Below are 12624 nucleotides of genomic sequence, written 5' to 3'. Positions count from 1 at the left end.
TTGTTTCTTGTGTATTGAGTTTGAGAAGTTCTTTGTATATCTTGGATACCAGTCTTTTATCTGTAGTGTCATTTGCAAATACCTTCTCCCATTCTGTGGGCTGCCTCTTAGTTTTTTTGACTGTTTCCTTGGCTGTGCAGAAGCTTTTTATCTTGATGGAGTCCCATAAGTTCATTTTTTCTTTTGTTTCTCTTGCCTTTGGAGATGTGTCATGAAAAAACTTGCTGTGGCTGATGTCAAAGAGTTTGCAGCCTATGTTCCCCTCTAAGATTTTGATGGATTCCTGTCTCACATCGAGGTCTTCCATCCATTTGGAGTTTATCTTTGTGTATGGTGTGAGAGAGTGGTCAATTTCATTCTTTTGCATGTAGCTGTCCAATTTTCCCAGCACCATTTATTGAAGAGACTTTCTTTCTTTTTTTTTATAATAATATTTTTCTTAGATTATGTTATTCACCATACAGTACATCCCTGGTTTTTGATGTAAAGTTCGATGATTCATTAGTTGCGTATAACACCCAGTGCACCATGCAATACGTGCCCTCCTTACTACCCATCACCAGCCTATCCCATTCCCCCACCCTCTCCCCTCTGAAGCCCTCAGTTTGTTTTTCAGAGTCCATAGTCTCTCATGCTTCATTCCCCCTTCTGATTACCCCCTCTTTCTTTATCCCTTTCTTCTCCTATCGATCTTCCTAGTTCTTTTTTTTTTTTTAGATTTCATTTATTTATTTGACAGAGAGAGACACAGCCAGCAAGAGAAGGAACACAAGCAGGGGGAGTGGGAGAGGAAGAAGCAGGCTCCCAGCGGAGCAGGGAGCCCGATGCGGGCCTCCACCCCAGGACCCCGGGATCACGCCCTGGGCCAAAGGCAGAAGCTCAATGACTGAGCCACCCAGGCGCCCCCGATCTTCCTAGTTCTTATGTTCCATAGATGAGACTGTCTTTCTAAGGCTTAAGCTGTCCACATGAAATGTCAAAAGTTGCTTTTCACTGAGCCCCCTTAGGCTCCAAAGTGTTGTACTCCCCCAAATCATCTTCTCAGAGGGCTGAAAAATAACCCAGGGCTCAGCCACAGGCCTCAGTCTCAAACCACCACAGAGACAGAGGATGGAGTGATACATGACGACCTATCCTGAAGTTGTAAGAAGTGTTGAGGTGGAATCATGGCCCCCAGTTCTGTTTTTAGGCCTGGGAAATTGGGCAGTTGGATCTCATTTGGTCAGCTTGGAACCCTGTCCCCACCTTTGTGTCACACGCTGTGGAGGAGAAGCTCTGGGATTTCTCACTCAGGAACAACCAGATTTTCACCACAGGAAATATAAGGGTATCTGTTGGTTGGATCTATTTCCAGGGAACTGTCATGGGTTCAGTATGACCTGACTGACAACATGTTCAAGAGTTTTAAGTTTTTTGGCTAACCTTTGCTGCCCAGGGATGCTCAAGTATCTAGAATAGGGGGCCAGGCCAGAGGGGATGAGGAGAGGCAGGGCAGGAAGTACATTTGCATGGAGGTTCCTCCTTTTGCTGAGGCAGGGGGAGGGGATAAGAGAGGTCTGGGGGAGCCAGATCCAGGGTTGGGTTCTCAGAAAGCAAAGTTCTTGGGACATCTTCATCATGGCCTGGGATCTGGTCTTCCTCACCCTCCTCACTCAGGACACAGGTGAGGCCTCCAGGAAGGGACCATGGGGACATCTGGACTGATCATTTGTCTGACACTCAGGCTCATCTGGGCCCCAGCACTAAACTCACCAGAGTGTGTTCTTTTCCAGGTTCCTGGGCCCAGTCTGCCCTGACTCAGCCTCTCTCAGTGTCTGGGGCTCTGGGATGGAAAATAACCATCTCTTGTGCTGGAAGCAGCAGTAATATTGGGAGTGGTAATTATGTCTCCTGGTTCCAACAACTTCCAGGCACATCCCCCAAACTCTTGATTTATGATATAAGTTCTTGGCCATCAGGGATCCCTGGTCATTTCTCTGGCTCCAAGTTGACCTCCTTGACCATCTCTGGGCCCCAGGCTGAAGATGAGGCTGATTATTATTGTTGCTCATATAGAACCAGTAACACTTACACAGTGATCAAAGTTCATGGGGGAAGCGATATCAAAACGTGCCCTGTGCTCCTAGGCTCCCTCCTTACTCTGAAGATACTTCCCACCCCTTTGCAGTGGGGACTTCATGCAGTATGGTCTTGAGAATTCAGGTGTTTCTGCTCCTCTTTCTTCTCAAGATAAAGTAAATGAAATATTCTGCTAAAGGCCTGGAAAATGACAGAGACTATTTGCTTCTGTGACATGATCCTAGAAAAATCATTCTTTCCAACTCTGCAGTGGTAGGAACTGGGGACCGTGAGACCCCTGTGTGGTGCACTTCCTGCAATTTACAGGGAATTCTCACTTTAAATGGCTCCATTTCACACGTGGGTACAGCCTGGCTCAGAATCACTTTTCCAGAATTGGTGGTGTCTTATTCAGCCCAGTTTCCAACTTGCCCTTTTTTGTGGAGGGGGGATAACGGTTATTGAATTATATTTACATATCATACAACTCTCCCATTTAAAACAATGGCTTTTAGTATATTCTCCAACTTGTTAAAACATCACCGCCATCACATTGCTATTGTCCTCAAAAGAAACCTTATACATTTTGACATTCATCTCCCATTTTTTAACAATTCTCCCAAACCCTTGCAATCACTGATCTACTTGAGATAGAGACAGCCAGCGAGAGAGGGAACACAAGCAGGGGGAGTGGGAGAGGAAGAAGCAGGCTCATAGCAGAGGAGCCTGATGTGGGGCTCGATCCCATAACACCGGGATCACGCCCTGAGCCGAAGGCAGACGCTTAACTGCTATGGCACCCAGGCGCCCCTCATCTCCCATTTTTTAACAATTCTCCCAAACCCTTGCAATCACTGATCTACTTTCTGCCCTGTAGCTTTGCCTAGTCTGGACATTTCATGTACTTGGAGTCACACAATATGAGATTTTTTGGGAATGACTTCATTCACTGGAATAATATTTCCAACGTTCATCCATGTTGTAGCATATATTAGCATTTTCATACTTTTACTGCCGAAATATATCCCATTGTATGCATAAATCACATTGAAGAAGTGCAATATAAGACATTTTTCAATTGTTTCCACCTTGTCCTAGTCGACATGACCCTCCTTAGTGAGCCGTTCTTCTGCATGTTGTGACTGAAGCAATAGTACATGAGTAAAGCTCTGATGACATAGCTGAGGGAATGAGGAGAAGGGGAAGTTGTTTTTTCCAATGTCCCTTCATCTTGGACCCCATTTCCAGGGAACCTGAACAGGAGATAATATGATTTGAGTCTCTGTGATAGAATCTTCCCTTCACTGAGATCAATGAACCACTGTTCTGGAAGCAGCCCTGCATGTGGATGGTCTGCCCAATAGGGTGGGCTCTTTCCAAAATGGCTTCTTTGTTCCACAAGGAAGAGCTATCTGGTGGGCATGTCCTCATTCCAAGGGATCCCCCACATATCTGATTTCCATAGTGAATAAACCCAATTTCTGGCTTAAATGCCGATGATGACAAATTGCTCACAACACATATACATAAATAATGGCCAAGAGCTCTTTGTGCATTGAATGAACCTGAGCATAGTCCCCAGAACTTGGGACAGAACCAATTCTCTTCCCAGTTGAGTAGAACTTTCTATGTTTAGCACTAGAAGTACCATAAGTTGGCAATGACCACACTCATGGGCAAATTGGGGTGGATGTTCAGTTTAGCAAAGAACTTAGTCTCCCCCATAATGTCTTCTATGAATTATTTTCCAAATCATTTTCCATATCTTTTTTATTTCCCTGATAAATGGTCAGTACCTTCATGCTTTAGGCATGTAGACTGGAAGAGCGACTCATCTTGACTCCTAGCAGCTGGGTCAAAATGCATTGCAATGTGACATATGCTAATAGAGAGACAGAATAACATCCTGAATCACAAACTTCATGTTTGGGTAAGGGTAATCAGACGCTGCACCTGCCCAGAGGGTATGTGCCCTCATGGGGAAATTCTGTAGGTTGTGAAGGAGCCACTGTCCTGTTATTTTCTAAAGCATCTATTATGACACTTTCTTCCTGACTCTTATAGCATCAACATGATTCTTTGTAAAGTATTTACTAATGTCATCATTGCCTCTATTAGTGTGTCTCCTTTTAAATGCAAGATGACAATTCCCTTTGGAGAAAGTAGTTATTATATTTACAGTAGGAAACGTTACTAAGAAATACAGAAGCTAAATGTTGAGTGAACAGGACTGCTTCCAATATGACATTTCTAGAGCTACAAAGCCCTTAATGTCTGGTGTATATGGGTCTCAAGGTGTAGGAAAAGTCTCTTGGGTTGTCTCAAGTAATGAAACTATATACATTTCAATATTTTTATAAAAAGATGAATCTTTGAAAAAAAAGATGAGAGAATTGTTGCTTTTGATAGAGGTGATATGAAATATTTCAGGTGTCCTAATGATCAAAATATCCACCAGTGTTTTCCTGGTCAATGCAATCAGAGAATCAGCATCTCAGGGAATTACATTCACGTGTTCATCGAATTTCTGAGTTAAGTGCCACTCATTTTCCATTGCATCTGTTCTGGATATTTTATCTTTCTTCTTTTTCTCACTTCTATAGTTACGGAAACATCTTGTTTCACTCAACCTGAATGATAAGAATTTAGGGACTGATTTTCAAGTATTTTTAGTTTACTTGCTTTAGCTGTTTTGGTTATTAATAGTTTTATGTGCAAATGGCCATTTTGCTCTCATTCTGGCAATCTTGCTTCTTATTTGAATATCATGCCTTATTGTATGGTCACAAGAATCCAAAAGGATTAAAAAAAAAGTAGTGTTCCCTGTACCATGCGGACCTGAGTTTGCTCTTTGTACTATCAGAGCACAGAGAAGAAGAAAAAGCTGTTCCCACATGTACCATACAGGAAGAACCTGGACACCTGGACTGTACCCAGGGAACCTCTCTACAGTGATATCAGGTGGCAAAGATCCAGTCTACAAGAATACTAACTGAACCTCAGAACTAACTGATGGATTTATGAGAAGGTCAATAACAGGTTACTATTTTTTTTATTATCTCAATAATAGACATGATTATCCAGATTAATTATGAAGTAATATAATACATACATGTTCGAAGCACACATTAACAATCATTGCAAATTAAAAAAAACTATCACTTCCTCCTACTACAAATTTTCTTTCCCCCAACACCAAGTCCACCAATTATTTTCTCCTACCTTTGGCCATCACTTCTCTTGCGCTCTTTATTTTTTTTTAATTTTTTTATTTTTTTTAAAGATTTTATTTATTTATTTGACAGAGATAGAGACAGCCAGCGAGAGAGGGAACACAAGCAGGGGGAGTGGGAGAGGAAGAAGCAGGCTCACAGAGGAGGAGCCTGATGTGGGGCTCGATCCCAGAACGCCGGGATCACGCCCTGAGCCGAAGGCAGACGCTTAACCGCTGTGCCACCCAGGCGCCCTCTCTTGTGCTCTTTAAATGTCTATCACGGGTATGAACAAGGACACTAAAATACTTTCATCAGAACATTCACACTCTACAGAAATATGCCCATTTTCTGAGTCGACATTTACATTTCCATTCTGGCTAAGATCAGTCAGCCCTGATTTGAGTCTTTGCCCCAAATCCATCTCTTTAGAAAATACACTAGGCCAAAAATCCCTTTGTGGATGAGGAGACTTTACCCCAGGAGGACACACAGCTCTGAGGGGAGATCTTGTCAATATGCACTAAGGCACAGGATGAAGAATGTCTAAGTCCCTGTTATCAATAAACTCACTTTCTGCTGAATTGTCTGAGGAGTCACAGTTTCCTCTCTGCCTGTGTGATATGGCCCAAAAGATAGCTCTTTCCAACTCCTCGACAGAAGAACAGAAGAACTGAGATGGCTACTCAGTGCAATGTCCACAGCTCTCAGGAAAATCCTCACTTTAAATCTCCCACACCAGTGCAGATTAGCATAGATTCAGAACACCCGAATTGTCATTGACTTATTCTCCTCTCCACCATGCTGTAATCAAGATGACCCTCCCTGCTGGGTTATTCTGGTATTGAAGCAAAAGCATCTGAGAAAACATCAGATGATATTGCCGAAGGAATGATCACCAAAAGATGTTATTTTTCTGTCTGATGTTCCTCATCCTCGAGCCCATATCCAAGGGATTTGATCCAGGGAGAGTTTGAATGACACACCAGGAGCTTGGTCAGATCTTAACCACCCCCCCAACTTAGATGCCTGAGTTTGCCACCACCCAGCATGTGGTCTCTCCCCTCATTATTTTCAAAATGGCTCCTTTTTTGTATAACAGATATTTTGTGGGTCATTTCCCATCTCCTCTGGAATTCTCAAGGATATCTGATATCCTCAGTGGACCCCTTCAACTGTTAGCTAGATTCCCAGTTATAGAGAATTGGTAAGTATACATAACATTAAATATCTGTGCAAGAATTTATTGGGCTCCTGGTTGAGATGGAGCTTGGGCACCTGGATGGCTCAGTCAGTTAAGCATCTGCCTCCAGCTCAGGTCATGATCCCGGCGTCCTAGAATCAAGTCCCCCATCAGGCTCCCCGCTCAGCAGGGAGTCTGCTTCTCCATCTACCCCTCCCGCCTGATCATGATCTCTCTCTCTCTCTTCTCTCCCTCGTGCTCTCTCAAATAAATAAATAAAATCTTTTAAAAAATGAAATGGGGCTTGAGTTTAAGAAGACTTGATAGGGTATCACTTTCATTTTATCAGTTTTAGCCTGGCAACTCATGTCCCATTTGTTCCTGTGCAAACCAGAATGTAGGCCACGATATCGAATAGCTCAATCTTTGTCATAACATTGACACACTCAATTTTTTCACAATTCTTTTTCTACTTATCTTCTTTTGTGTCCGAATACAGTAAGTATTTTTGTGCTGTAATCTTCTAATGTTGGAAGACTGACACAGGAGATCCCCATGCCACTGGTCTCTTGGAGACGCAATATAATGTCCTGAGTCACAACCCTGGGTAAGTATAAGGCCAGATTAGAGGTTATGATGCCTACATGGTGTGTGTCCTTGTGGAAACAGTACATAGAAACAGGGGAACAAAGTTTTGGCCTTTCCTTTTGGTCTGGTGTCAAATGTGCTCCCTGATCAAGATTTTATAGTGAATATTCCACATGTTTATGAGGGGAGGGAGGCAGCCCTCAATGCCCCTTCTGTGTCTCTGCTTCTGAGGTGGTACAACAAGTTCCTTTTCAGGTGGTAGTTGCAATTTTTGTGATTTGTGCAGTATATAGAAAACCAGTTGCTACACGTTAAATAAACAAGATCATTGCAAACAGGTTATTTCTGGAAATCCCATTGCCCTATCATCTGTTTTTTTGTTTTTGTTTTTGGTGGCTAATGTGTAGGAATACTCACATGCATTTATTGAATAATGAAACTTTTCTCTCTCTTCTAATTTTTTTTAATTTTTTAATTTTTTATTATATTATGTTAGTCACCATACAGTACAAAAACGGTATGTTTCCATCTAATTCTGTAAAAGTTGACAGAGAGATCATTGTTAGTAGAAGAGGTTTAAATGTCTTGAGCCATCATCGTGAAACCATCCTATAGCATTGATTGTCAGTACAACCCTATAATCTGTATCTCCCAAATTCCCATACAGTTTCCTAAAAAATTTCTGGCTTCAGTGTCACAGTTTTTCACAGCATTTCTTCTAGGTATTTTATCATTCTTAAAAAATTGTGTTTAGCCAAGAAAGCACTGCTTCAGCTTGGAAAGAAAGATAAGTAACGAGTAACTAGTAAGGAGGGCATGTATTGCATGGTGCACTGGGTGTTATACACAACTAATGAATCATCGAACTTTACATAAAAAACCAGGGATGTACTGTATGGTGACTAACATAATATAATAAAAATATTATTATAAATAAATAAATAAAAATTAAAATAAACCATTCATTTCAAAACTAAAAAAAAAGGAATTGATTATTGCATATTTTAAATTCACTTCCATTGGTTTAATTGGTTATTCATTATATTTTTTTGTAATTAGTTCTTTTGCCTCCCCATTGGTGGCATCTGTGTTTCTTTTAGCTGTTTCATGTCTGGATGTGTGGGCACATATACCCAGGGTACTTTTTAAAAAAAAAATTTAAAATTTTAAAAATTTAAATTTAAAAACATAAATTCAATTAATTAACATATAATGTATTATTTGTTTCAAGGATACAGGTCTGTGATTCATCAGTCTTATATAACAACCAGTGCTCATTACAACACATACCCTCCTCAATGTCCATCACCTAGTTACCCTATCCCCCAACCCCCTTCCCCTCCAGAAACTCTCAGTTTGTACTTTATTTACTTTTTTATAATAATTTTTTATTATATTATGTTAGTCATCACACAGTACATCCCTGGTTTTTGATGTAAACTTCGATGATTCATTAGTTGCGTATAACACCCAGTGCACCGTGCAATACGTGCCCTCCTTACTACCCATCACCAGTCTATCCCATTCCCCCCCTCCTCCCCTCTGAAGCTCTCAGTTTGTTTCTCAGAGTCCATAGTCTCTCATGCTTCATTCCCCCTTCTGATTACCCCCCCTTTCTTTATCCCTTTCTTCCCCTACCGATCTTCCTAGTTCTTATGTTCCATAGATGAGAGAAACCGTATGATAATTGTCTTTCTCTGCTTGACTTATTTCACTTAGCAGTATCGGTTTGTACTTTAAATGAAATTTGGTAAACCTCTAACATGGAATGAGGACACTGAGTTTACTCCTGGTACTAATAGAACATGAAACAGAGGACAAGGTGGATCTTGATAAAGATCAGATATTTGCCCTTTTCAGGAAATACCTGGACACCTGCTGTGTTCCCAGGGGACCACTTCTTGGTGATTCCAGGGGACAAGCATTCAAACTTCTGATCCCTAACCAGGCACACATGCCCTGCCTGACAAATTTCACAGAAGGCATTAGCTTATTACTTTTTTCTGTATCATCTCAAATTGTAAGCATTATTATCTAAACTTACGTAAAAGTAATGTAGCACATAGATATTTAAAACACACAAGAAATGGTCACAAATCTAACACTGTCACTTCCCCTGAGCATCCTTCTTCTCCTCCCTCCATCCCAGAGGCCAATTGTTAGTGTCTCTCAGCCTCGACCAGGGTGTCAGCTCTCCTGTGCTGTTGGAGATTTGGAGATAACTGTCACAAGGTACTCACAATGACACCAAAAGAGTTTCATCAGATCATTCACAAACAGACATACTAGTCTACTACTGAGGGAACAGTTCCATTTCAGTAGGGACCCATTAGCCTTAATTACTCTTTTCACAAAAACCCATCTAGTTCTTTAAAACCACACTAGGTCAAGCATATCTGGGGATGGAAGAGACTTTGCCTCAAGAAGGTACATACTGTGAGGTGAGGCCGTCCCAGTGTACCGGGGATAAGACAAAGAACATGCCACATCTGCTGTGACAGGCAGATTGTCTTGATTAGAGGTCCCCTGACATGGTGTCCTGATGACAATTCTGACCCCAGTCCCTTCCCTGAGAACCTACAACCCTGCAGTTCACCTCCCACTTTCCATCAGGTTGTTCTCAATCCTACTGAGCTCCTCTTCCTTCTTGCAATATATTTTGTTTTAGTATTTGAGGAGCCAATAGGTCTTCCCTTCATCCCCTTTTTCTTATACAACCACCCTGCTCAGGAGATTTTATTTTCTATCCAAAGTATCCTCAGCTCTGACCCCAGCGCTACCTTAGGGTCACTGACAGTAAAAAGAACTTTCTGGGGGGCGCCTGGGTGGCACAGCGGTTAAGCGTCTGCCTTCGGCTCAGGGCGTGATCCCAGCGTTATGGGATCGAGCCCCACATCAGGCTCCTCTGCTATGAGCCTGCTTCTTCCTCTCCCACTCCCCCTGCTTGTGTTCCCTCTCTCGCTGGCTGTCTCTATCTCTGTTGAATAAATAAATAAAATCTTAAAAAAAAAAAAAGAGAACTTTCTGGGACAGGTGATGTGATCTGCAGGGGAGCATCTAGGCACCTGGTGGGCAGGAAACACGTTCCATTCTGGAGGGGGCTCAGGAAGAGGGGGAGGAGCACAAGATGGATTTGGAGGGGCTAGGGGGCCTGGTATTGAGCTGGGAGGGCAAGGAGACTGGAGTAGAGGAACACAGGAGAGACTTCATCCCCCCACTGAACTGTGTTCCCTGGTGCTTGGATTATACCATGGGAAGCCACTAATGGGTAATGAAGGCCTACAGTTAGGGAAGGTCATGACTGCAGTTTACCCTGGTCTGAGGAAGATCCAAGAGCTGTTTCCCTCTGAGAACCTCCTACGGAGAAACAGAGCCTCAAATCCGTGGTGTCATGTTAGGTCCAGGCCATGGGAAACTCACCATGGGTTTGATGTTATTTCAAATGCCAGCGTCTTCCCCAATCTGCCCTCTGTGGTTCAGTTTTCTAGGGACTCAAATAGCTACTCTCTGTAGTCTCTCTAGGCTTATGGCAGCATTCAGTGGGAGAATAGGTGGTGTCTACTTACTAAGACTTACATGAAACCCAAACAGAGTAATGCTACTTTTAATTTGGAAATTTAAGTTAGTTTGAGCCATAGGGAGTAGAAAAAAGGGAGAATGGAAGGGTTTAAAAAGCTCTTTTTTAAATATTATGTTCAGTACTGTATAGTACATCATTAGTTTTTGATGTAGTGTTCAATGATTCATTATTTGCATATAACACCCAGTACTCATCACAACAAGTGCCCTCCTCAGTGCCCATCACCCAGCTACCCCATCCCCTCACCCCCTCCCTTCTGTAACCCTCAGTTTGGTTCCCAGAGTTCATAGTCTCTCATGGTTCGTCTTCCTCTCCGATTTCTCCCCATTCAGTTTTCCCTTCCTTCCCTTATGGTCCTCTGTGCTATTGCTTATGTTCCACAAATGAGTGAAACCATATGATAATTGTCTTTCTCTGCTTGACTTATTTCACTTAGTATAATCCCCTCCAGTTCCATCCATGTTGATGCAAATGGTGGGTATTCATCAGAAAGCTTTTGGAGGAAAGAAGGAGGAAGACATATTTTCACAACGGGTTCTGTGCATTCAATGTTCTGGATTAGGGAAGCTGGCTTTATTTTGGCCTGTGGATGTGGGGAGAAGAGAAAAAGTCCATGAAAATTGAAAAAATACATGTGTGAGAAAACAACTCTAGGATAAAATGGAATGAAATCTTGAACAATATGATATTTATAACAAATACCAGTCTAATGCACACAGACATGCACATCATCCAACCTGCATTGGACTTCTTGGATTCATTCCTCCATAGAACACCTACCATGGGCAGCATAAGTTATAGTCTTCACGTCTCAGGTTGAGAATCAGTAAGAGAAAGGGGAGCTGTTTATTTAAGGATTGAAAGGATAGAAAGAGGAAGAGCAGACACAGATGCAGGGTTCTTGCTCTTGGCCTGTGCTCCTTGTTCCCTTCAAGTGCCCACAGAGGGCACTGCCAGGGGCAATGGATAACGCAGGCCTAGGATGATCACAGAGGCACAGTCATGCCATAGCAAAGATGCTGAAGGACAAAGCACTCATCAGTGGAGGGACTTCACCAGATCTCCTGCGCAAGTTACTCATAAATAAATTATAAGGATCCTCTGAGGAAATACACGTCATCAAGATTTAATTCCCTTGGCTATTCTATCAAGGGATAGAAACTTCTAGTGTGCAGGGGCGCCTGGGCGGCACAGCGGTTAAGTGTCTGCCTTCGGCTCAGGGCGTGATCCCAGCGTTATGGGATCGAGCCCCACATCAGGCTCCTCTGCTATGAGCCTGCTTCTTCCTCTCCCACTTCCCCTGCTTGTGTTCCCTCTCTCGCTGGCTGTCTCTATCTCTGTCAAATAAATAAATAAAAAATCTTAAAAAAAAAAAAAAAGAAACTTCTAGTGTGCAGGATATGGTCAAAGAGTGTGAGGAGAGCCAGGTACAAGAAGCACATTAGAATGGAGGCCTCTCCCTCCTCTGGTGCAGGGCAAGGGGATAAGAGAGGTCTGGAGGAGTCAGGACCAGGACTGGGGTCTCAGAAGACAGTGCTCTTTGGGCATCTTCACCGTGGCCTGGGTTCTGGTCTTCCTTGCTCAGGATACAGGTGATGCCTTCATGAAAGGGACCCAGGAAACATCTGGATGTATCCTTTTTCCTCTAAAGGTTCATCTGGGACCCTAGCACTGAACTCACCAGAATGTGTTCTTCCTTTTTTCAGGTTCCTGGGCCCAGTTGCCCCTGTCTCAGCCTCCCTCAATATCCAGGGCTCTGGGACAGTCACTATCCTGTGCTGCAAGTAGCAGTGATATTGGGCATTATAATGAAGTTGCTGGTACCAACATCACCCAGGCACTTCTCCCAAATTCCTGATTTGTATGTAAATTTTTAGCCCTCAGGGATCTCTGATCCATTCTCTGGCTCATTTCTGGCCTCCAGGCTGAGGATGAGGCTGATTATTACTGTTGCTCATATATAGCCAATGGCACTTACCACAGTGATCCAAGTTCAGGGGGTA

The 12624-nt window shown here is 42.8% G+C and overlaps 1 protein-coding gene across 4 annotated transcripts in view; it reads left to right on the top strand.

Moving 5' to 3' along the window:
• The window catches only part of TESPA1 (thymocyte expressed, positive selection associated 1), a 361089-nt gene that overhangs the window by 19224 nt on the left and 329241 nt on the right, over nucleotides 1–12624 (top strand). The window lies entirely within an intron of this gene.

The sequence above is a fragment of the Ursus maritimus genome, unplaced genomic scaffold (genome assembly GCF_017311325.1).
Source record: "Ursus maritimus isolate PB19 unplaced genomic scaffold, ASM1731132v1 scaffold_26, whole genome shotgun sequence".
NCBI lineage: Eukaryota > Metazoa > Chordata > Mammalia > Carnivora > Ursidae > Ursus > Ursus maritimus.
This window is presented reverse-complemented; position numbering and strand designations above follow the sequence as displayed.